The sequence below is a fragment of the Protopterus annectens genome, chromosome 5.part0 (assembly GCF_019279795.1).
Source record: "Protopterus annectens isolate FY-2018-M chromosome 5.part0, PAN1.0, whole genome shotgun sequence".
In the NCBI taxonomy this organism is placed as follows: domain Eukaryota; kingdom Metazoa; phylum Chordata; order Ceratodontiformes; family Protopteridae; genus Protopterus; species Protopterus annectens.
This window is the reverse complement of record NC_056735.1, coordinates 428,098,542-428,125,040: the sequence shown is the minus strand read 5'-3', so window position 1 is coordinate 428,125,040 and position 26,499 is coordinate 428,098,542.

Genomic DNA, 26,499 nt, shown 5'->3' with positions numbered 1-26,499 from the left:
CAACATTTATAATAATTTAGACAGTTTGGTCAGTTTCCAAATTGATTTTAGTGCCCCCATAGGAAGGCAAAATACTCACTCTTGAAATAAAGCCATCACTCAAGTTCATATATGACAATTCTTAGAATGTAGTCTTTTCTATGTTATGATGATAAACACAATTACTAGAAAATGGAAATCAAAGTCTAAACCACCTGTACTAGGAGTAGTGAATATACTAACAGAGATAAAACAACTGGAATTGGGATCTTTAGAAAACTGTAGGAGCAAATTGCATAGGAATAAATAGGAATTGTGGGAACAATATATGCAGAGGAGGAATGAAGATTAAAATAAGGCAAGATTTGAATGAGCTACATATGTAATACTTGACTGACAATGACTGGATAGATTATAAATGATTTATAATGTATGCAACTACACTTATGTCAATATGTTTTGTGTTGTATAATGTTTGCAACTAAAATTATGTCAATATGGTTTGTTTTCATTAGCATAAATGTATGATCGCCTATGTCATATGTGATAATTTAATAAAGATGTTTCTTGTTTAAAAAAGGTAGACCCAGAAGGAAAGTGAATTTTATCTAACCATTTCTTCATTTCTCTAGAGAATAGATTAGGTAATTCTACATATCCTTGAGGTAACATTGTCCATGTACATTGTTGTCCTTTGCATGTAAAGGTAAACAAATAATAACTCTGGGTGAATAAGGATAGAAAATAAAGCAGAGGAAATATATTTCACTGAAAAGGTGGTAGCTATTGATGAAATAGAACTTAGTATTGTAGCTGGGTTAGGTACTTAGGGAAAGTTGCCACTACTACTGCATTAACTGCTCTTAAGTTTTGTCCAATCACTTAGGTGTCATTCCTTGCTTTTTTAACTGGCAAAATAGGCATATTATATGGACTTCTATTCAGAACTATTATTCCTTGGTGGGGTAAAGCATAAATGACAGATTAAATTTCTTTCTCTGCTTTTGTTAACAAGGAGCATTGAAATACCATTGGTAGATTCTCGTGAGGTTTTAAAATAACTCTAACTGGTTTTGCATCCATTACAAGCCCCACCTCATTGTCATAGATAGTTCACAGCTGCAGAGGAATGGTTTCAAGTTTTTCCAGATCATCTATATAAGAGGTCTCTTCCAATTTAAGTGGTGCAAAGACAGTGCCTTTGTCTGCACAAATATTGGTGCATCCCAGAGGGGATGGATTGTTTGGAATATCAAAGAATAGCCCATATGGAGTGCAAAATACAGTATGTTATAATTTACACAATAAATCTGTATTTAAAAGATTCAAAGGAGCAACATTTCCTACAACAAAAGTATGCTGTTCTTGTAATGAACATATTTGAATTGGGGCAGATTTTGTCTCTGCATAATCCAAGGGAATTTCTGAGATACACAAACCCAAAACAGATTTTGTGGATAGTGGGAGGCTTTTTGCACTTAATGAAGTTATCATAGATTGAGTTGCTCCTATGTCGATAAAAAATGAAGACTAGAACTGCACACTTTAATGTTAACAGAGGGGCCTTCCTTGTCTACTGTACCAAAGGAAATAGCTGTGTTTCCTGTTCATGGCTGTCCTAATGGTCTTGATGCCACGTTGGTGGCTGCCAAGCAGTGCTCTAAGCAGGTGGCTGTACTTGCTGTCGAGCTTGGACATTGGTTTGACTGGTACACTGAAAAGGCTGATCTATTTGCTGAAGAAAAGGGCATTCATTATGCCAATGTCCAAGCTGGCCACAGTTAAGGCAAGGACTAATACATGACCCATGCTGCTGGTTCTAAGGTGAAGTGATTGTGTTGGGGGTAAATATGTTGTCGTTACTGTTCTGAGTCTTGTTGTGGAATGAATCTAAATCTCTCTCTAGCTCTCTGATTTGTATTAGCTACCTACAGGTCTGATTTTAATCTAGCAGAATTATATTTTAAGCTTCTAATTTCAGAGTTCTTTACCTTATTCTTAGATTCTTTTTGCTGGTCATTAAAGCTGACCAACAAGAGACAGGTACTTTGTTTCCCTTTGTTTGAGTTATATTTTTGAGATTTTTTAATATAGCCATATCAAAAGTTTTTTTTAGTGAGCTCAGACAACTTTGCAAAGTAAATACAGCTGCCTCATTCATATTTATTTAGCATATGTCTGGCTGGAGTTTCAAACTCCATCTCGTTTAATACCCCCACATTCACACCCATTGTAACTTCAATACAATGGAAATATTACCCACTCACATACTTTAAAACCCACTCACTATCATGAAACCCACTCTCATATGAATCTATGATTAAATCCACTCTCATATGAAATATGTGGCGAAACCCATTCTCATGCAAAATATGTGTACTGTAACCTGCTCTAATACCAAAATTATTAAACTACTGAAAAATCATATAACAAAATCTTACCTGTAGAGATGCCAATCTCTGCTAAGGGTGAAAAATATAGCTGTGGGTCAACACCAGAATTGCACCAGACAGAAAATTTGTCAAAGAATGGGCCCAAAAGGTAATTTCTGCAGCATCAACTCAAAGACAGCTAAAAAGTCAAGACTTTCAGCACCAAACTGTTATGATCATAAATAACTTCATGTAACAAAGTTCAGCAGAGTAGAACAATCTCCTTTATTTTAAAAGAACACACATATGTGGGAGACTAAGCAATCAAGGTCTTGTCTCCTCAGACAAGGCAACTGTAACTATTTTTATACTGTAAAAGCTTCTGAACAAACATTTTGCTATCCATCAGACTATATACACTGGCCAATTAAAGCTAAACACCTCTATGTTATTTTGGTAACTAAAGAATTTGCTGTGCCATTCCTTATTAACACAAGTTCTGATTAGTTCTGATCTTCCATGTTGGACTCTTTTTGTTGGTATTATCCGCACTGGTACTAAGAAGTAGAAAGGTTTCAGCACATCTTAAAACAATATGAATTCTACCTCAATAAGCAGAATACTGTATAAAACACTAAACATTTTCTCTTCTTATAATTTTCCCTTTTCAGAGTTCTTCTGGGTAGCTCTTCTACCAAGCAATATACTTTAAATGCACTGCAGTGACTTCTATTGCTTCAGTTGGCTCTTTGCCAACTACACCAGGTGCTTTTCTCTCTTCTTTGCAATGAATTGTCATCTACATTTCCAGCACTCCCTATGGAACCTTTTGTGGATCTCATTCCATGCTCTAGCTTGGTATCTTTAAACTCTTTTATCACCTTCCTACATTCTTGAATACCAGATAACTTCCATCTGCTGCCATGATAATACAGTATTTGTTCCATATGATTTCTATGCTTCTTTAATACCTTTCTGTCAGATGTTCAGCTCACCTCATTACTATTTCTTGCATGCTTGGTGATTCCACATCTATCACCATGTTTTCACCCTTCATCAGTAGCCATTTAGCTATGCTAATTCAGTCATTAACTATTTTATGTTTTTTAATTCCATTTCTATCTCAGAGTTAGTCCCTTTCTCTAACAACTGTAAAAACTGGGAAAATTTCTCATATCATCAAACAAATTTTTCTGTATTTAGAACCAAGGCAGAGAAATTACTCTATTAGTTTGTGCTAACATGTATAGTGGCTCTTTTATCTTAAAAGCACAACTGCAACTTTCTCAAGAATTTCCTCTTTTAAAACATTGAAAGTGTTTCTATGGAGTCTTGCCCAAATTTTTCCATTGTCACTACAAACACTACAATAGGCCTTCAATGGAACAGGGCTATCAGCCAAGTGAGATTTAGCTAGTAAAAATGTTTTTGGTAAATTAGCTATTAAAAGTGTTTTGAATAAATAAATATCTGAAAAAAAAACATGAAATCATTAACTCATTTTACAGATAGATGGATAACATTAAACCTGTACTGATGGAAAAACCTGACCTGCTTAAAATCATATATGTTGAATGCCTTTACTCATTGAAAATTCTCAGCCTTTTAGAGATTTGAGTGGGTTCAAAAGACATGCGTAGAATGGGCGTGCCTTTGTTGAAGGTTGGGCGTCGATCTGGCACCTCTGCACCCGTAAAAAATCTACTGCCGGTCATTAGCGGACCTGAGTTCTGCTGTGGTGACCCCCCCCTAACCAGGAAAAGCCAAAAGAAGAACATTCAGACATACTTTTGCCTTTAGCATTCCGTATTTATATAGTATACTTCAGTGATAGTCAAATAAGTCAAACTTTATTAATCTTACATTTTTCAGTTAGGGTGTTTTAACAGCAAAATTGTCAATTAAAATACAATACAGTATGAATAATGTCTTATAAATTCACATGTAACACTTTATTATATGGATACATACTAGAAGTAAACTACAAAATGGTAGTTACTAGGGGCAATGCTAGATAATGTGTCTGCGTAATTCTATGTATTACAGTTGTGTAAGATACTTACCATAACACTAGATCTTTCAGGAGAAGTCAGTGAAAGAATAAATGATAATGTTTGGATTTATTCATGTTTTTTTTTTTCTTTCCTCAACAGGAGTTTTCATCAACTTCTATCCCTTTGAAAATCAGCTGTGGTCTCACAGTGATGTCCCACTGAATATTGGTTTGTATGTGAGGTACCCCTAAATAACTAGCATCTGAAGGAACTTTCTTCTCTTCTTTGAAGCTTTTCTAGCCCTCACAGGGAAGTGTGTCTGTTGTAACAATGTAAGAATTCCAAACAGTAACTGTAAGATCATGGAGATATAAGAAAAGCTTTATATGACTCCCATAGGAAAATGGATGAAGGGTAGCATTAATGTTACAGATGCCACTCCTCAAATATCTATTATTATGGGAAGCACTCTGCACATCTGCACTATGTTCCTTGAGGATGGCCTGTCTAACCACAAGTCATAACATTTAGGTAGACGTCTAGACTTCCAAGCAGCATGTGGATAGCTATCTGAAGAGGTTTTGCTTTAGCATAGCTGTGCCAGAGATTGCCCTTCTTTTGGACTGTATTTTTGACTTGTGGCATTTGGTTAATATGTACACTGTAGCCCATATGTCAAATCCCAAACTATGTTGCGTAGAATCATTCCTGAACTGCACGGCTGGTGTTGGTGCTGCTCTTGTATAATGAGTTTTGACTTTGGTTTGCAGACATTTATTATACATATCACAACAAATAGAAATGCAGCAGACAGTGTTTGCTTATTGATTGACTGGCTTTTTATTTTCTTGAGAAGGACATAGAAAGAATATAATTATTAATTAATTCACTACATAGAAAGGTGATTAATTAATTCATTTTAACCCACTGTTTCTTCTGTTATTATGTCTAAGCAGTTTATGAACATCCGACTTAAGTAGGAGATGACACCCCTTCACTCTGGTAATAGGACTAGTAATTGTATAGGTTGATTTACAGTTACTGCTAATATAACCTTTGCATGAAATTTCAATTTTCTTTAGTGAACATTTTCTTTTAGAGAAATTGTTTAGGGTGGTTTTATGCATTATAGCTTGTAATTCAGAAATTGTACTGCCTGATGTAACAACAAACAGAAAGTGTTTTCTGTGAGAAGTACTTTATACCCACTGTACCTGATAGTGCAAAGGGGCATAGATTCAACTTCTTTAACATAAAGTTCAAATCTCAAAGCAGAGAGGTATGTTTGTTTAGATTGGCCTGAACTGTTTTGTTCAAAGACTAGTACACAAGGAGATGATGTAGGGACATGAACTTTTACTTAAGACTAAGACATGTTTAAATTAAATGTGTGGTTTAAATAATCTAAGAGCCTTGGTATCAGAAAGCGCAAAAGGCGTATGCCAACTAAAGTAGACCAAGTGACAAATCTTTTTCACCTTTGTCGCTAAGATTTTCTTGTATTTGGTCTTCTTACTTTTAGAAAGATGTTCAAGGCATTAGTGATCAAAATTGTATTCTCCAGGCTGATAGTTTTGGAGTTATGAGATCTGAATGGAATACTTTGCCTTTTTGTTGTGTCAGCCAAGACTTGTGTACAGGTGAGGGCCCTGGTAGAAGAGTGCTAAATGATAATACCATACCTGTTTCAGATAAGATATAACTGTTAATATGAGCATGGGTTCTATGACGTTTTGTTTTAATATTACATTTTAATTGAGTGGAAATGGAAGGAAAGCTTACATTGAAGTCTGTGTTAATGGAAGAATGAGACATCTGTCTTCCAAACTGTTTCTCGAGGAATGAAGGAACAAAAGATTTTGGTTTAATTGTTATGGTGCAATATAGAGGTCTACTTCTGGGAGACCTCACATCTGCACAATATTCTAAAATATATATGGATCTGTTTTCCATTTGTGGGTCACATTATTTTCCTGGGTAATCTGTTAGCTGATTCTGTAAACATAGAATATAGACACTGAGAATTGAAGGTTGTGCATGTGTGGTCATTTACAAATCTGTATTGAATCTTTACATACTTCAAAAGATCTATTTTCACCTTGTCTAGCTAGGCACTTCATAACAGTAATGGTGACTGTATTGATATGAAGTTCCCGGGTGAAAACTGTACTGAAGTTTTCCAAGATCCTGTAAACTTCATTTATCTATTTCACTATCACTTGCCTTATTGCTGAAATTGACTCCACAAATATAATTTGATGAAACTGCTTTTAGCTGCTAAACTCTTGTTAGAAGAAGTGTGATATTCCTATGAATATGTTTGTCTTATCTGTATGCCATCAAAATTCTTTTTCTTTTATTTGGGAGTAAAATTCATCATGTCAAGAGGATATGTAAAGTAATTCCAAAGATTTCTAGATGCCATTTTGCCTCCTTTCTCTTGTGCCACTTGGACTGAGGAATGAGAACCCAATGAATGCAGAAAGACACATACTGCCTTGCTGTGATGGCTTCTTAAAAGATGTGTCTCAGGACTACCAGTATTTGAATCCTTTTTTGCCCTTGTTAATAAAAATATGCAGTAATACTATATCTATCAATACTCCAAGAAAAGCCAATCAAGTTCATCTGTTCAAGGGTAAAATTATGTGTTGTGTTGTGCTGTTTTATTTTTGCAAGGTAGATCAGGAAATCTGATTTATTTACTAGAATAACAATTCTCTTATCTATGCAGCTGCCAAGCAACTGTCAGCATAAGAGCAAAACTGTTTTGTTTTACTTTCTGATATGTGCAAATACTAGAGCAAAACATTTGGTAAATACCTTTGAGGTTGACAATAGCCCAAATGGCAAAGGTGAACAATGCTGAGCTGTATGGAACCTGAAAAATTTTTGTGAGAAGATGTTTACTGAGATGTGAAAATAGGCATCCTTTATTACTTTTATTACTTCATTCCTTCTTCATTCATTCTCACACCCAGATTCACTCATTTCTATATTTATTTAATGTCTTTTAAACATTTACCAGGCACCTACAAACCTACATGCTTATGCTCTTTCTCTGATTCAGTACTCTTTTCTCCTTCTATGCCTCTCTTAACTTCTTTTACTGTTGCCATGACCTTTTATTACCTTTTCCTTCTACTGTCATTTATTCCTGTATATTTTCTGAAATGCTCTTCTCCTTTTCATCATCTAATATATATATATATATATATATATATATATATATATATATATATATATATATATATATACATTATTTATTTATTTTACCTTTGTTGACCGGGCTGGTCTAACTGGATATATGTCCATTTTCAGTAGAGGCCCTGGGAGAAAAGCTCCAAACACCACAGTTATAACAATGTTAAAGATTACATTAAATAGCTAACAAAATGGTAAGTAACTAGGTAGCAGATTACAATAAAATAGTAAATAGCAGTTATATCTAATACATTGTATTGATCATAAAATGACAAAAAACAGAAAATAGGACATGAATCTTCAGAGGAGTAAAATGCTTAAATGTTACAGTAGTTTTACTGTTCTCGTTTCATTTCTGCTAAACAATATTGTCCAGACTTGAGTAGAAACTGGGAAGAGATAGAAACAGAGGTGGAATTCTAGTCAGGGTTATTACAAGGGCATAGCCAGTGTGTTCTAAGGAATAATTTGAGTTTTTGTTTCAAGAGGGATAGGGAAGGAAGTAATGTAAGTTCACTAGGTAGAAGGTTCCAGTTTTGGACAACTGTGTTTGAAAAGAGAGAGTCACCTGGCATGTTGTTGGACGTGTGTGTGTGTGTGTGTGTGTGTGTGTGTATTGCTTTTGTTTATAAATTGTTTGTAATAGCTGTGGAGCCTTTCTCTGTGGCCACCACTGAAAATGGGCTTTGCTCAGTCAGGCTGCCATGGTCAATGGTCAATAAATGTAAAGTAAAATAAAAATAATTTTCTGTGAAGGGAATTAAAGTATTCAGAGTTACCATGCTAACTGATTTTAATATAAGGCTTGATACACTGAAAGTGGAGGTATGTTTGGAACAAGGTGCATTTGTGGTTTCTGAACAAATTCTGTTTCATAGCCTTAACCATTTTGGTTGTAAAACTAAATGTTTAGTTGTTTTCTTAACCCTTCCCTATTAATGCCTGTGCACAATAGTGTCACTTTCTCAATGTGTCATAGGTTCATAGGTTTATAGGACTTTACTAGGTTAATGGCCCTACGACCTTTACGAGCCTAGCCATGTTATACCAGTGTTCCCTAATTGACCTTGGTTAGATGGCTGCACAGTGGCCACAGACATATTATTTCTTACCACTCTCCACTGAATAAGGACTAATACCTGTGCTGGTTAGCATCTGCTATTACAGCCCAAATCAAAACAAGAGGCCAAATTTTATAAGAATTGAAAACAAAATAAACAGTCTGAGGACTATCTAATCTTCTGTTATAATAAGAAAACATGTTAGCAGCTAACCCTAAATTGTTTTGTAAGACCATAAATGAATACAGGCAGGCATGTATACCACAAACAACAAGCAAAGTGCTATTTATCTCTTCAATAAAATTTTTATTAATAGATCTCTAGCAAAAGTAATATCAGGCTGATCCATCTCTTTCTGTCCAACACAACCTCTGAACTAGATACCACAATCTTCCATTTCAAGGCTATTCTGATGAAGTCCATTCTTGGATGAAAGCGGTAATAAAACAGGTTATGCTAATTTTGTGTATTTCCAGTTCTTGTGTAGTGCTTTGCATAGTGCCATTGTGGTGTTTTTTTTCTTTGTGATTTATTCTTTAACCACCTTCAGTTGGGATGTTTTTTTGGCGGGGTTTGCTATTACTTGAGCATCAGTGAACAAAGTTATAACTGTAATAAGCTCCACCAATGATAACATATTGGACCCTCATACCACCTTTATACCAGGAAGAGACCCTTTTTGTTCTACCTGCTCTTAAATGATGCACATGCTCACCTCTCCAGTTTATGTATAATAACAATAGATGCACTGTATCTATCAGTCTATCTGTCTGACTGTCTATCTATCTATCTATCTATCTATCTATCTATCTATCTATCTATATCTATCTATCTATCTAGTCTACCTATCTGTCTGTCTGTCTATCTATCTATCTATCTATCTATCTATCTATCTATCTATCCATCTATCTATCTATCTATCAGTCTATCTATCTATCTATCTATCTATCTATCTATCTATCTATCTATCTATCTATCTATCTATGTCTATCTATGTCTATCTATATCTATCTAAAAACCCCACTCCCTAGAAGCTCTCTTCACCCTAGCAAATGGTGATGTCTGTGCAGTCACTGAGACATGGTTTAAAGCTGTGGAGAGCACACCAACAGTGCAAGGTTATAATGCCTTCTACAGATTTAGACAAGCTACTACACTGACAGGGACTAAAGGTGGAGGTGTCTCTATTTACATCAAAAATAAATATACTTCAAGGCTGGCCTAACAGGACAATGCACTTGAGCTGCTCCATGTTCAAATTACCATAGGCAAAATCCAATATAATTTCCTTGCCAGCTATAGGTCCTCCTCTATGACCCAGGAAACCCATACTATGTATTTAAACTTATTAGAAACACTAACCATCTAGCCCAATACCATATTCAGGGGTGACTTTAATTACCACACTATTAACTGGAAATCCTATATGACAGCAAACGTATAGGCAGAGAGATTCTTGGATTTTCTAAACACAAACTCACTGAAACAGATAGTCAATATACCAACTAGGGGTGCAGCCATACTAGATCCGGTCCTCACTAATATGGCAGAGTGCTGCACACCTCCTACTGTACCGTCTTCCCTGGTAAGGTCTGACCACAAAATGGTCTCCTTTGAAGTAAAAATAAAACCTGGACTCCCAGCTGAACCTGGAATATTCATAAACTATGCTAAGGCTAATGTCCTGCTATTAAGTGATAACCTGGCAAAATTTCAAGCCCCCATAGACCCTGAGAATACTGCTGCCTATGCAGGACTGTTCACAGAAACCCTGTACAGGCATGCTAATAGCTGCATACAGGCAGCTGTACCCACCAGGAAGACGTACAGAACTAACTAAAAAAACAAGCCACCCTGATTGAATCACAAAATCAATAGGCTGTATAACACAAGGAAGAAGACAGTGGCAAAAATTAGGAGGTGCAGCACCTAGCAGGATAAAGGCACTCTCATAAAACTAAACAACAACTCACAGGACAAATGAAGTCTACCATAGCCACATTTGAAGTAAATTTGGCCTCCCAGGCCAAGGACAGCCACAAGGCATTCTTTAGCTTTGCCAGCAACCTCAAAGGAAATAAGCAATTGTGTGCATAGCGCATTGTAAATGGAGCCACCTATACTGAGCCAGAAGATATAGCAAACCTTCTGGCTGATAAATTAAATTCTGACTTTACCCCTCTCTCCCACTCAAACTTCCCTCAGGAAATACCATCAAATATAACTCCCCATGCTATCACTAGGGAGCAGGTCCTTAATGCTCTCTCTAAGGCTAAGGACACTGCATCAGTTGTCCCATACAGTATCCCAGGATGCCTTCTAAATAGCATGAAACATTACTTATCAGGGCCTCGGGAATAACTATTTAACTATAGCCTCCAAACGGGCTTCATGGTTCATGAATGGAGAACAGCAACAGTCATATCTCTGCACAAAGGTGGGCCATCTACAGACCCTGGAAACTACAGACCCATAAGTCTCACTAGTCTCGTATGTAAAGCCAGGGAAAGAATTATCATGGAAATGATCAATAGTGATATAGAAAACCTCCAGACACTGGACCCAACCCTGTTTAGATTTGTCAAGGGCAGATCATGCCTACTCAACCTGGTGGACCTCTTTGAGAAGGTCACCAAAGCAATGGATGAGGGCAAAATGGTTCACACTGCTTACCTTGACCTGGCCAAGGCATTTGATACAATACCTAACTCTGGGATTGTTGACAAACTCAGGAGGTTAGGTACAAACTCATATGTCACCTGGTAGATAGACGACTGGCTCACAGACAGGACTCAGGATGTTAGAATTGGGGAGTCCACCTCTACAAAGAGTCCAGTCACAAGTGGAGTCCCTCAGGGATCAGTCCTTGGACCGCTCCTTTTCGGCATTTACTTCTCAGAAGTCAAGGCCAATGTCAGTGGTCTCTGGCTGACTACATTTGCAGATGATTGCAAATTAGGGACTGTCATTGAATTTGACACTGACACAAATGTTGTCTAGGAGGGGCTGACACAGACAGACAACTGGTGTTAGAGACATGGACTAAAACTAAATGTCAAGAAGTGCATAATAGTATCCTTCGGGAAGTCATCCACCCCTGGTGACTATCATATTGACAACACACCCCTTAGAGTTGACCCAGTAGTCAAGGGCTTAGGGACACACATAGATAGTAATCTAGCCTTTGACCATCATGGGTCTACAGTAGTGAGGAAATAATTTTATGTTGCGCAACTTATAAACAAAGTTATGGCATCTAAGTCCAAGGAAGTCATTGTTCCATTGTATTCAGCATTTATCAGACCTGTCATTGAGTACAATGGCCCCTTTGGTATGTACCTAACCAGGCATATCCAACAATTGGAATGTCCACAGACATTTTTCCCTAAAAGAATACAGGGCTTAAGTAAAATGTCCTATACAGACCGCCTCAAGGCCCTATCCCTGTAGTCTGCCTCCTACAGGATTTTGAGCGGAGATCTATGCCTGACATACAGGGCATTGTCAGACACCACTATGATGAACTTCCTGCATATCTGCAAAACAAACAACACCAGAATTACCCTTTCTAAAGACTTAAACTTTGCTTCTGATATAAATAGGACCCGATGGAGAGATAGGTGTGTATCCCAGACATTATCCCGTCTCTGGAACAGACTCCCCATCCATGTGAAACAGAGTTCTTCCCTAACCAAATTCAAGTGCAACTTGGACAATTGGATGGGTAACAGGAAATTCATCCCTGGTTTGGGACTTATATCTCTAATGGACACAGGCAACCTGTAAATGGTTCATCTCCCAGGCCCCAGCTTGTAAATGTTTAGTCTCCCAAGAACCTGCTTATGCTTATCAAGAGTATCAGAACTTGTCAGAGATTTGAGATTCATGGCTAGGCTTAAAAAGGCCCTTCTGGTCATTAGCCTAGTAAACACCTATAAATATATATATATATATATATATATATATATATATATATATATATATATATAAAGATACAAATATCTTTATCTATATATATATATATATATATATATATATATATATAAAACTAGGTAGATATAGATAGATCAAGCTATCTATCTGTCTATATCTATCTATATCTAACTATCTACATGTCTATACATATATATCATTGTTAAAACAAACTCTGGGGACTAGCTTTAAAGAAATCATATTGCAATCAATATAGCTAAATCCTCATATATGCTTTTGGTATACTCCGGTGACTCAAATGTGCACAGTTTCTACCAATAACTAGTCCTTTTCATAGCCATGTTAATCAGACCAACAGTGAGAGTACCTTGGACTTTAGCTAAACTCCAACCTTACCTTTCTACCCCTGTGTTGACATCATTTGTAGCACAGTGTGGAAGTAATCAAAGACTGTCACAATATATCAAATATACTTAAATTTGAAGCAAATTGAGCTCTGGCTATTAGTATTCTTCTCCCAAAACTGGAGTATACCCTACATGTTGTAATACACACACACACACACACACACACACACACACACACACACACACACACACACACACACACACACACACACACACACACACACTCCAAATAATTGTTACTATGATGTGCCATTTAATCTTCTCATCCGTAACTCTGAGCACTAATGTCTTTTCCATTAGCTTCCTGTTACTGCATAAGTCACCTTTATTCTCTCCTGCCTCACTTTTGAAATTTTTTATTATGAATATGGCCCTTTCCTTCCACGAAAACTCATCATAAAAACTGCCATCGACATATTCAGGTCTTCAGACATCCATGGCTCAACTCTGCTTAGACCTAACTTGGGCCTAGCCATTGATGGAAAATAAGTTTTGCCAAAGTTGCCCTTGACTGGTTACAATCTGCTGTCATCTCACTTCAGAAAGAAGGTATTCTGATTGAGATTCTCCCAAATACAATGGTCTTACAGAGAAGTCATATCTTCATAAATGTAACCCACCAAATTATCTCGATCAGACTGGGGGCATCTTAATGTTCCCTTCAGGTAATAGTAGATGTCAAATGTTATAAACAGTTTTAAGTAGCTTTCTGTAAAATCTGTTGCCCAGGATGTTAAGCACTTCTTTTCTATTTGCAGTGATACTGTCTATTGCCTGCCAATTCATCAACATTAACTTAGTTCTTAATTCTCAAAAAAGAAAAAAATCACAAACTATATGAAGAGTGCTACTAAGTTATGTCAAGTAAATGCAGGCCTACTGATGTCTTAAGAATGTACCTACCAGTCTCTGTATGTGCTCTACAAAATATAAAATGTTCTGTAATAACTATTTAACATGAAGTCTTAAGTAGCTGTCTAGGATCTGTTACGGTTTCAGCAGAAAAGGGTCTTAAGATCAGTCCATTCACTCAGATAACAATTGAAAACAATCAAATAAATTATGATGTTGCAATTAAACTCATGATGCAATTAATGTTTCGGCAATGATGTGAACATAATAGATATATGTAACAGTTCAACACCATTAAAAATGCAGACACACCGAGTTTTCAGTGGTTTTATTAAAACAGCTGTAATAAGAAAATTACAATGCCATGCAAAATCATCTTGCTTAAATATCTTTAGAGCAACAGTTTTAAGACAGAAGGGAAATCAGTAATATAAAAACTATTTATAAAAAAGTAGAATGTAATATTCTAGACAAGATGCAGTCAGCTTATCAAAAGCAATTACATTAAATAAGCTTTGGCTTAATGGAGATAAATAAAAACCTTAAAGATAAGACAATAATTTCAAAGAGTTAAATCTGTGCAAGCAGAAAAATGTAATTTGTTAAACTTTAAGCACATGTTTGGCTTTATGAATAATGGCTGTATCTCTGCAGCGGTCTGAGAAACAAACACTAAAATGAAGAAACCTAACTGATGGCCAGTCTTGCTAGAGGAGATGCACAGGCACTGTGTGTACTTACATTCTGTTTATACATCTTTGAAACCAGAACAGGCATATCTGATGCATTTCTCAGTCTGAAAGGCAATAACAAAATAAGATGAAGTATGTGAACAGCAACAGAAGAATCACTTAGGGGAATAATATAGAGAGTAAGCCTCAGGTGAGCCAAAGATGTTCTATAGAGCTGCAATGAATCTCACAGCATCCCAATATAATTACAGGCAACTGACAGCTTGAAACATTGCCTGACAAGGCTTTCTGCTCCAAGATTGTTTACATCTATTTCTTTTCCTGTCATCAGGTCCATCTTCATACTTTTGCTGACCATATAATAAAGTCAAAGGGCCTCACACTTCATTCTTTTCTTGTTTTTTCTTGACCCCTTTATCTTTATTTCTTTCACCTGATAGCTCCTTGACTGTCTCCACCATCAGTTTAAATAAAAACACAGGAGCACTGGTGGTTTGCAGTGTGCCTCCGCCATCACATTTACTATTCCATAGTGTTTCCTTTCCGTGCCTTCTCTATCAAAGATGCTATTCAATTCAATGCTTACCATATCAAGCAGTGAGTAACATTTCAGTCTAAAGCAAATAGTTCTGCTCTCCTTCTGAAAGGCAGACTAAGACGTAACACTGGTTCAATGCTAGACTACTTTGCATCTGATTTATCAACATCAGTCTCACAATGAGTTTTGGCTTCTTCATGTTATATATTAATTCTACTGTATTTTTTGTTTACATCAGAGGTTTGTGTAAGTGGAAGGTAACACTGAAATACACTAATGCAATTTAACTGCAGTAGCTTACAGGCCTTACTTCTCCTAAGACGTGTGCTACATGAGGATACTCTAACAGTGTGCTTAACGAAGTAAGTGACTTTGGTACTTGCATGATGGGAACAATGAAGATTTGATTCATCACTGTGACTGTACTGTATCATTTCATCTACTTGGTTGAATATTTATTTATTATGACATACACGTGTATTATTATGACATACACGTGTATACATACATACATATTCAAGTGTATATCAGATCTTGAAATGCAATTTTGTTGGAAGCTGGTATGTCAAAAATATTTAAATTTCAGGTGCATTGGGGTAAAAAAGTTTTTGCAGCCCCATTTTTTGGAAGGGGGGCTGTGCCACTCACATCCCCAGCTGTAGCATTACTAGCTCCATAACCACGCAACAGTGTAAGTAATGGGAAACTTCCCTAGTTGCACTGTCCCACTGTTGAAGCCGCAGAAACCTTTGGTGCCTCATTGAAACACTCTAGCAATCCTCAAGGTTCTCATTCTTCCTAAATGCCACTCAGGTTATCTTTTTGTAGATATGGTCAACAAGATGTTCTTCCTCCAACTGCGTCAGTGGAACATGATATCCAAAGATGGGGGATAAGGAAGATATCATTAATGGATACATCATTGCATTCAGCCACTCATTGTCCTTGACAATGAAACTCACCATTCAAAACACCCTAGCCCAAAGGTTCCTTGAGTTCATAAACTCAAATGCTATGGAACAACTAGTCACCATTCCCACAAGAGGAAAAAATATACTAGACCTGATCATCATAAACATGGGGACAAAATGCTCCACACCGGAAGTATATCCCTCATTGGTGAGATCAGACCATAAATTAATCTCACTGGAGATCCACATCCCGCCCCCACCCCCAGCAAAAAAGACCACAGTGAAGAACTTCTCAAAAGCAAACTTTACACTTCTTAAGAATGGAGTGGTATCCTTCAAGGCCCCCGAGCCAGTGGAAACCACAACCCACGCTGCTGAAACCCTTACAAATGCCTTCTACGAGCACCTCCAGGAATGTATGGATCAAGCAATCCCTAATAAAATCAAGACCCTTTCCACCAAAGGCAGGCGCCCGGTCTGGTGGACTCCAGCCATAAACAAACTCTACAACAAGAGGAGAAAGCTACTACATGACAGAGCAAAATCCCTAAATGGGAAGGCATCTCTGATCAATACTAGCAAAAACTACGATCACTCATAAAATCATCCAAGGCCAACTTTGAGAGAAAAATCGCTAATGACACAAAAGACAATCATAAAGCCTTCTTTAGCTATGTTAGAAACCTGGGTGGAAACTCCCAGATATGCTCAGAATTAGTCCAAAATGATAAAAAAATCACTGAACCCACAGACATTGCCAACATACTGGCAGACAGGTTCAGTGCAAATTTCTCCCCTCCCTCCCCCCCAAAAGGAGAAATATCTATCCCACCAGAGTCTAGCCTCCCAAACATCTCAGATGCCCAGGTGAGAGCTGCTCTCTCTAAAGCAAAAAACACAGCATCAATGGGACCGGATGGTGTCCCCGGCTGTGTGCTACATGAACTCAATGAGGAACTAAACCCACACATAAGGCTGCTGTTTAATCTTAGCCTTACTACAGGATACGTACCCAAAGAATGGCGTATGGCAACTGTGGTCCCACTCCACAAAGGCGGTGCTTCTACGGACCCTGGATATTACTGCCCCATAAGCTTGATGAGCCTTGTCTGCAAAGCTATGGAGAGGATCATAATGGAACTCATAAATAAAGACATTGGGGACCTACAGACACTGGATCCTACCCAATTTGGCTTTGTCAAGGGCAGATCCTGCCTCTTGAACTTGGTCGACTTTTTTGAAACAGTCACTAAGGCCATTGATGAGGGTAAGGCAGTTCACACAGCCTACCTTGACCTAGCAAAAGCGTTCGACACAATACCCCACTCGGGCATCATAGAAAAGCTCACCAGCTTAGATGTAAACCCATATGTCACAAGATGGGTTGCAAACTGGCTCAAGGACAGAACACACAGGGTTAGAGTTGCTGGTGCCATGTCAGACTCTAAGCCGGTCACGAGCGGTGTCCCACAGGGCTCAGTCCTGTGCCCCCTCTTGTTCAGCATTTATTTTTCTGAAGTGCAGGCAAACATAGGGGGATTGTGGCTGACAAAATTTGCAGATGACTGCAAACTGGGCACCATAATTGACACTCCATCAGACACAGACATCCTCCAGAAAGGTCTCATAGAAATGGATAACTGGTGCCAGAGCCATGGTCTTAAGCTAAATGCCAAAAAATGTATAGTCATACCCTTTGGGAAAAACAAGGTAACCCCTAATTACCACATAGGTGGTAATCCATTAAACACGGAAGAAGTTATCAGGGCCCTGGGGACCCAAGTTGACAGTAACCTCTCTTTTGACACTCACATTGCCAAAGTGGTTAGGAAGACCTTCTACATTGCCCACCTGATCATGAAGGGATTCACATCCAGATCAGGAGAGGTCATTGTACCCCTGTACTCTTCACTTATCAGACCAATGATTGAGTACAACGCCCCTTTCGGAATGTACCTTACCCGACACCTGCAGTAGTTGGAAAGACCCCAAAAGTTCCTCACCAAAAGGATAAAGGGGCTCAACCATATGTCATACAATGCCCGACTGAAGAAACTCCAGCTCTATTCAGTCGCATACCGTCTGCTCAGAGGTGATCTGTGCCTGACATACAAGGCCATGTCCAACCCGGAATTAATGGACATGCTCCACCTCAAAAAATCCAAATCCACCAGAGCCACGAGAGCAAGAGACTTAAACCTCAACACGGATATAAATAGGATGTGCTGGAGGGACAGATTCATCACCCAGAGACTCCCTACACTATGGAACAGAATCCCAGTCCATGTGAGGCAGAGCCCCTCACTGACTCTGTTCAAGAGAAATCTTGACGAGTGGATGGGAGATCGTAGGTTTACCCCGGGAATCATCTCTGTATCACTGCTGGACAGAGGCACAGCAAACTAATGGGTATAGTATTCTCATCCTAAGGGGTGGTGAAAGCCACACACACTCTGGCTAGGCTTATAAATGCCCTAGGGCAGATAGCCTAGTATGAACCTATGAACCTAAAAGTGCAAGTGGGCAAGGAGGTGCAAAAGCATCTCATAGAAACAGCCATCAGAGATATCCCCAGTAGATCAGCAAAGCAATGCATTCCATTACAGTTTGATTACTAACAGAACAGCAATAACCTTGACAGACAACATCACTGGAATCAACCTCAACAATAAAAATACAGCACAGTAAAATGCATCAGTTATTGCTTCATTTGCTAACTGACAGTAGACATATCTTGCACCTGAACTAGCATATCAAAAGTTTACCACACCCAGATATTATGCCAGGGAGATGAATGGGGCCACAAGCCCCCAACAAACAAAACTGAAGTGAAAAAGATTAACAGCTGTCTAAATACTCATCTTATATTTTGCAAGTTGTTTTCTCTCAGGATATCAGCTGTACACTTATGTGTGCTATAGTAGCAATTAATAATCTTTCAGCCCTAAATGAAATGTATTAAACTTTATGTCAGTCACAATCTGTATTGAAGCAAAATTTGATGGCCTTCCCTTCCTGGAAAAGATCATTGTCCTTCCCATTTAAATGCTCACAACATAAATTAGAGAGATTAAAAAGGTCTGTAAAAGTAATGCCCTAGTAATGGTTACCAGGGCAAAGCTGGATTTGTCTTTATCTCACATTCTGATCAAAGGCATTCCACCGAATGTCCCAACTTCAGAATTCTTCAAGAATACTTATACTCTTTGAAAGCAATAGAAAAAATCTTTAAAAGCTCTGCAAAGTATAAGCAGCATAAACCAAAGTAAACAAGCTTCTCCATTTTGTAGCTCTGTAATGGATGTGTAACCAGAAGAGAGCGAGAGAGAGAAAGAAAGGCACAGAGAGAAAAAAACAACAATCCTGTTCACTCAAGTAAGTCAGGAAAGTAAACAGAGGTAGTAAAAAGAGACTATTGAACTGTAAATATTTCATCTCCCAACCCCCTGCTTATACTTATCATGTGTACCAGAACTTGTCAGAGATTTGGGATGCATGGCTAGGCTTAAACGCACCCTAGTGGTCATTAGCCTAGTACACACCTATGAACCTGTGAACCAATGTAAATTATTGCTACTTCAAGATGTAATGCATGCATATATTGTATCAGAATAAATTATCTTGCTTTACTAAATTAATAAATCATCCCTTCTAAGGAGCTATGGTACATATGACAATAAACAGTATTAATTTTATTATTGTATACGAATACATAGTTAAAGTGAAATTTCTGATTTAACTGTAACATAGTATGATTTAGTTGTTCTCTGATTTTGCTGAAAGGTTTGGCTTGACAGTTTTTTGTTTTATTGTTACTAGCACTGTGGAAAAGAAGGAAAGAGCCATGATTATGCCCCAGACAAGCTGGGTTCAATGGTTGACCTAGCCCTTGGAGGAACTGGCAGTAGGAAGAAAAGTGAGCATGTACTTTTGGTTCAACTATCCTTGAGTGAGAGATGGGGGGTGTGCATCTCAAGGATGAATGTCCTGTCACCTGATTGTCCAGTGGGGATAGTAAAACCCAGAAAGAAATAATTTTCTGTGGGGGGACAGAAATGATAGGAAGGACACCCAGTCATAATTCACATCCCATGTTGTCCTGAAACAGATGCACACAGGAGAATCAGGTGCATAAATGTACAGCAAAAAAGCTCATCTAGCATGAATAACAGCTCACTGCTCAAGTCACACACACACACACACACACACACACACACACACACACACACACACACACACACACACACACATACATATATTTTACATTTGTTAACCGGGTAGATTCTGGCTGGGCAAGTAGCCTGATTTCAGCAGAGACCTGGGGAGAAAAGCTCCACAGCAATAGTACTAAAAGATTACAAAATTTTTAAAAAGATTTACAAACAATATACAAAAAAGTTTAACAGTTGCCAACAATTACAATTTACAAAAAGGGAATGTACAAACAGAAAACATTACATTTCCTAAGCCTTACTGCAGACAGTAATATGAAACTCATTAGATATATAACTAAAATAAACCATTGTGGCATTTTCATTTGGTAGAAGTAAGACAAGGAGAATATATGCTAAAAAGAAATATTTGATTGATGGCAGAGAAACTAACCAAGAGTATTACAAGAGCATAGGTGGGAGGTTGGCATAATGGTTAAGGTGTTTGCCTTACAGACATAAGGTACAGGGTTTGATTCTCACAGGGGCTAATTGGCTAGGCTTAAAATGGCCCAGAAGGGAAGTTAGCCTAGTACTAATCTATGAACCTATGATAGCCATTGTTGCGTAAAGTATTCCTTTAGGAGCTGTTTGAAGCTATGACTATCTGTGTTTTCTAGGGTATTCTGGGGTAATAGGTTTCACTGTTTGGCTACTTTGAAGGAGAAGAGAAAGTCACCAAAATAATTATGGGACTTAGTTACTCTAAGTATAAGATTACCAGATGATCTACGGGTCCTGAGGTTGGTATTTAGTTGCACTAGGTTGGAGAGTGCAGGACAGTTTTCAGGTTTGTGGATAATGGAGTGGGCAGTGGTGAGCTGAGTGAGCGATAACAGATTGGGAAATTCAAGCCAATGTAGTTTTTGCCGAGCAAGGCAATGATTGGTCCTGTTGGGTATATTAGCAGCAAATTTAGGTAGTTTGTTATAGCAGGAGTCAAGTAGATGCAAATCAGACATGAGCAGGTTAGTGAAAAGTTGAGAACAGTAGAGGAGAGTAGGTAGGAGGTGGGATCTGGCCGTGGCTAGTCTGGTGTTTTGAGTGAGGTAAGGTTTGGTCCTGTATAGTGCACCAAGTTTGATGTGAACTTTCTTAATTGTGAGTGATATGTGTTTGTTGAATGTTAGGTTGTTGTCTATAAGTTTAACTGTATATTCATTAAAAAATGAAACACATTTTTCTTACTTTCAGGATGCTGGAATCACCACAATCATAAAATGCTGTCATTGAAAGTTTGTAACTTCAGTGAAAAGAAAATAAATTGTGGTTTTCAGGATTGTAGGGAAATAAGGAATAGAAAGAAAATTCAGTCACTGAAATGATCACGACTTTCATTAATGTAATGAACATTATTTACAATCCCTGAAGTATGCTCATTGCCTTAAATCTACTTAACATGGCCTCTAAAAAATATAGTCACTGGTTTGGCATATGCTACTGCTAAAATGTCAGCTTTCTGTCCCAGCTCAGCCATTGAGCTACATGACATACCCTAATGCAAACCCCCTAGTTCAAATTCTCACAGAAGGGAATAGGGGATGTTGGCCCTGGACAACTCATCCACATTCATATATTGGTGGTCCAGGACCTGCAAGATCATAAAATGAAAGGACTGTAAGAATAGAGCCTCCCATCGCAAATCTGGAGTTAACATCCTTTTGTCTGCACAGTCAAGGGAAGGGCACATGGTCCTCAACTAACTAGAATTCCCTGCACTAGAGTTGTTAAAGCCCACATTATGGATATACACTCTCAATCAGTTGCTGAATATCTTCTTTCTGTGGCATTCAGCTTTTATCTTTTGTAACAAATTGTGTGCTTATTCCTTTCAATCGTTTGTGCCTGCAGTGCTCTAATGTCCATCTCCAGAGACATCTATGAATACCGTGCACTGCTTATAGAAATCTGGGGCCAAGAAGAAGGGCTCAGAGCATAGCGTTTCTTTGGACTTCTGGAAAGTCTGGTCTGTTATATGTGTCTGCTTAACATTTAATGGGACCTTATCCTTGGTCAGATCATAGGTTCATAGGTTCATACTAGGCTATCTGCCCTAGGGCATTTATAAGCCTAGCCAGAGTATGTTTGGCTTTCGCCACCCATTTTAAATTAATTTTGCTATGCCCTTTTTCGAGATTAGTATACTGTGCCTCTGTCTAACAGTGACACAGAAGTGATACCCGGGGTAAACCTACGATCTCCCATCCACTCATCAAGATTCCTCTTGAAGAGAGTCAATGAGGGACTCTGCCTAACCTGGACTGGGATTTTATTCCAGAGTGATGGGAGCCTCTGGGTTATGAATCTGTCCCCCCAGCATGTCCTATTTATTTCAGTGCTGAGGTTCAAGTCTCTCGAGTGCGTAGCGCGATGGGATTTGGATTTTCTGAGGTGCAGCATGTCCATTAATTTTGGGTTGGACATGGCTTTATACATCAGGCACAGATTGCCTCTGAGCAGGTGGTATGCCACTGAGTACAGCTGGAGTTTCTTTAACCGGGCAGCATATGGCATCTGTTTGAGCCCTTTGATCCTCTTGGTGAGGTACTTCTGGGGTCTTTCCAGTTGCTGCAGGTGTCTGGTAAGGTACATCCCAAAAGGGGCATTGTACTCAATTATGGGCCTGATGAGGGATGAGTAAAGAGGCACAATGACCTCCCCTGATCTAGATGTGAATCCCTTCATGATTAGGTGGGCTATATAAAATGTTTTTCTAACCACTTTGGCCACGTGGTTGTCAAATGAGAGATTGCTATCAACTTGGGTCCTCAGGTCCCTAATTACTTCTTCTGTACTTAATGGATTACCACCTATGTGGTAATTTGTGGGCACTTTGTTTTTGCCAAAGGGGATGACTATACACTTTTTGGCGTTTAACTTGAGGCCATGGCTCTGGCACCAGTTGTCTGTTTCTATGAGACCCTTTTGGAGGATGCTTGTGTCGGCTGGAGAGTCGATTATGGCACCTGCGAACTTGGTCAGCCACAGTCCTTCCATGTTGGCCTGTACCTCTGAGAAATATATACCAAACAAGAGAGGTCCCAGGACTGAGCCTTGTGGGATGCCACTTGTAAATGGTTTGGAGTCTGACATGGCTCCAGCAATTCCAACCATGTGGGTTCTGTCCTTGAGCCAGTTTGCAACCCATCTAGTGACATAGGGGTTTATATTTAAGCTGGTGAGCTTATCTATAATGCCTGAGTGGGGTCTTGTATCGAAGGTTTTTGCGAGGTCCAGGTAGGCTGTGTGGACCACCTTCCCCTCGTCAATGGCCTTGGTGACTGTTTCAAAGAAATCGACCAGGTTTAAGAGGCAGGATCTGCCCTTAACAAAGCTGAACTGGGTAGGATCCAGTGTTTGTAGGTCCCCAATATCTTTATTTATGAGGTCCATGATGATCCTTTCCATAGCTTTGCAGACCAAGCTAGTCAGGCTTATGGGGCGATAGTTTCCAGGATCCGTTGAGGCACCACCTTTGTGGAGAGGGACCACTGTTGCTGTACGCCACTCTTTGGGTACATATCTTGTAGTAAGGCTGAGATTGAACAGTAGTTTTATGTTTGGGTTTAGCTCTTCTTGGAGTTCATGTAGGACGCAGCCTGGGACACCGTCTGGTCCCATTGATGCTGTGTTTTTTGCTTTGGAGAGGGTGGTTCTTACCTGAGCATCTGAGATGTCAGGGGGGCAGCACTCTGCTGGGATAGATATTTGCCCTTTTGGTGGGGAGGGGGGGGGGGAGTTTGCGCTGAACCTGTCATCTAGGATGTTGGCAATGTCTGTGGGTTTGGTGCATTTTTTGTCATTTTGGACTAATTCTGAGCATATCTGGGAAGTCCCACCCAGGTTCCTAACATAACTAAAGAAAGCCTTGTGATTATCCTTAGTGTCCTGTGCAATTTTTCTCTTGAAGCTGGCCTTAGACGATTTTATTAGTGCCCGTAGTTTTTTGCTAATACTGATCAGAGATGCCTTCCCTTTTTGGGATTTTGCTCTATCATGTAGTAGCTTCCTCCTTCTATTGTATAGTTTGTTTATGGTTGGGGTCCACCAGACAGGACATCTGCCTTTGGAGGATTGGGTCTTGGTTTTCTTTGGGATTGCATGATCCATGCCTTCCTGAAGGTGTTCATAGAATGCGTTTATAAAGGATTCTGCGGTCTGGGCCGTATTTTCCACAGGCTCGGGGGCTTTGAAGGTTTCCACCTCAGTTTTGAGGAGTGTGAAATTTGCTTTAGAGAAGTTTTTCACTGTGGTTTTCTGGGCAGAGGGTGGGGTCGGGATGTGAATATCCAGTGAGATTAGTTTATGGTCTGATCTTACCAGTGAGGGATACACTTCTGGTCTGGAGCATAGAGTCCCCATGTTGGTGATGATCAGGTCCAGTATGTTTTCCTCTTGTGGGAGTGGTAACAAGTTGTTCCATAGCATTTGAGTTTATAAATTCTAGGAACCTTTGGGCTAGGGTGTTGGAGCTAGAGTAATGCTCCCAGTCTATGTTTGGGTAGTTGAAGTCACCCAATATAATGGTGTTTGGAGAGACCTTCATATTTTCCAGTGTTCTCAGGAAGGCCGAGTGGGGTTCCTGGGTTTGGGAGGGTGGTCTGTAGCAGGCTATAAACTGGAAGGCAGTTTTACCCACTGTTAGTTGCACATGGATAGTCTCTGATGCTTTGTGCTGTGCCACCAACCTGGAGGTGTGGGTATCTTTGACGAATATTGATACTCCCCCTCCTTTTGTGGTTCGGTCCAAGTTTTGGGGCTGAAAAGCATGGTATGAGGTATAACCTGGTAGTGCTGGGGTGCTCTCGGGAGCCTTGCACCAGGTTTCTGTTATTGCACAGATATCGATGTTCTCCATGCTAAGAAGAGTTTCGAGTGCGTGCATCTTGAGGTTTAGACTTCTGGCGTTGAGTAGCATTACTCTTAGTTTCTTATCCCTTGTGATACCTATGGAGGTGGGTTTGTCTTTTGAGCCTTGCCTAAAAAAGGCACTATGGGGGAAGCAAGAGCCTTTGCAAATATTCGAAAGCCCAGGGGTGACGGGTGCAAGCCGTCCCTAGCGAAGCATCGTGGCTTGTCGAGCATGTCATCTCAGGCTGACAGGCATTGGATCCCCTTTGAATGACACCAATACTTAAGCCAATTGTTGAAATTGATCATCTTGTCTTCATATTGTGGCATCATTCTTGGTGTGGGTAAGATGCTACTCAAGGTCAGGGTCATACCGGCCTGGGCTACATGCTCAGAGAGCTCCTCTATGTCTCTTTTCATGTAGTCCAGGGAGGTATGTCTCAGGTCATTCACACCATCATGGACAATGACCGAGTCATATTTGTACTTGCCTTGGAGTGACCTGAGTGCTTGTGTTATGTGGCGGATCCTAGCGCCCGACAGGCAGCTCACCGTGACCTTCTCCTTGTTCAACATGGTGAGCGGGACGTCAGTGTGCCTGACGATAGAGTCACCTATTACAAGTGTATCAGGTGTGTTGTTTAGCCTTAAGGGCTGTGACTGTTTGGCACACTGGCTTTGTGAGCTATGTGTTGCACGTGTTTTGTTTTGGGGTAGCGGTTGCTTGGGTGTCTGCTTTGGAGGTCTCTGCTGCTTAGGCAGATTTTTATTTAGAGCCTCCGAGTATGTTTTTGTGTGTTTATGTGTTTGGTTTTCTGTCGTGGTAGATCTATGTGAGACTGGAATTGTAGTGAGTGTGGTTTCCTTCTTCTCCTGACTGTTTACGCCAGTACTGAGTTGAGAGAGCTTAGCCTCCAGTTTGGCTATATGGTTGCATCTCTCACATGTGTTGGAATTTGTTGGGAGGAGGAGAGGGTTGTCTGTGTACATGAGGCAGTTGTAACATTGCCTCAAGATTCCCAGATTCACCAGCTGGACCGGAGAGGAGATTGACAACTGACCTTTGGACATGCTAGAATAGTATTGGGAATTCCTTTATAATTGAAAAAAGGGCCAATGGGGAGCAAGGTACTCAAGGGGAGTTTGTGAGGGTGTAGTGCTTTTAATTTTTTAGTGCTGACTTATATAATTGCTTTAGTGAGCAAGTGCCAGGTAACTTAAATGCAATGTGTTACAGGTAACTTAAATGCAAAAACAACAAACTGTAACTTTCTTTCACGTGAAACAAGGAAATAAGTACAGTAAGCAATGCAGATATCACTAGGGATCCAGAGAAGTGCTGAAAAGCCGCGTTTTAGGTGGAATTAGCATTTCAGGGAAATAACAAGCAAACAAACAACAAGCATACAAACAAAGCTAGATTCAGCAGGCCTGGATCTAGTCTATGCTACAGCAAACAAGGTGTACCAATTTCAGTAAGAAACAGTTCAAATA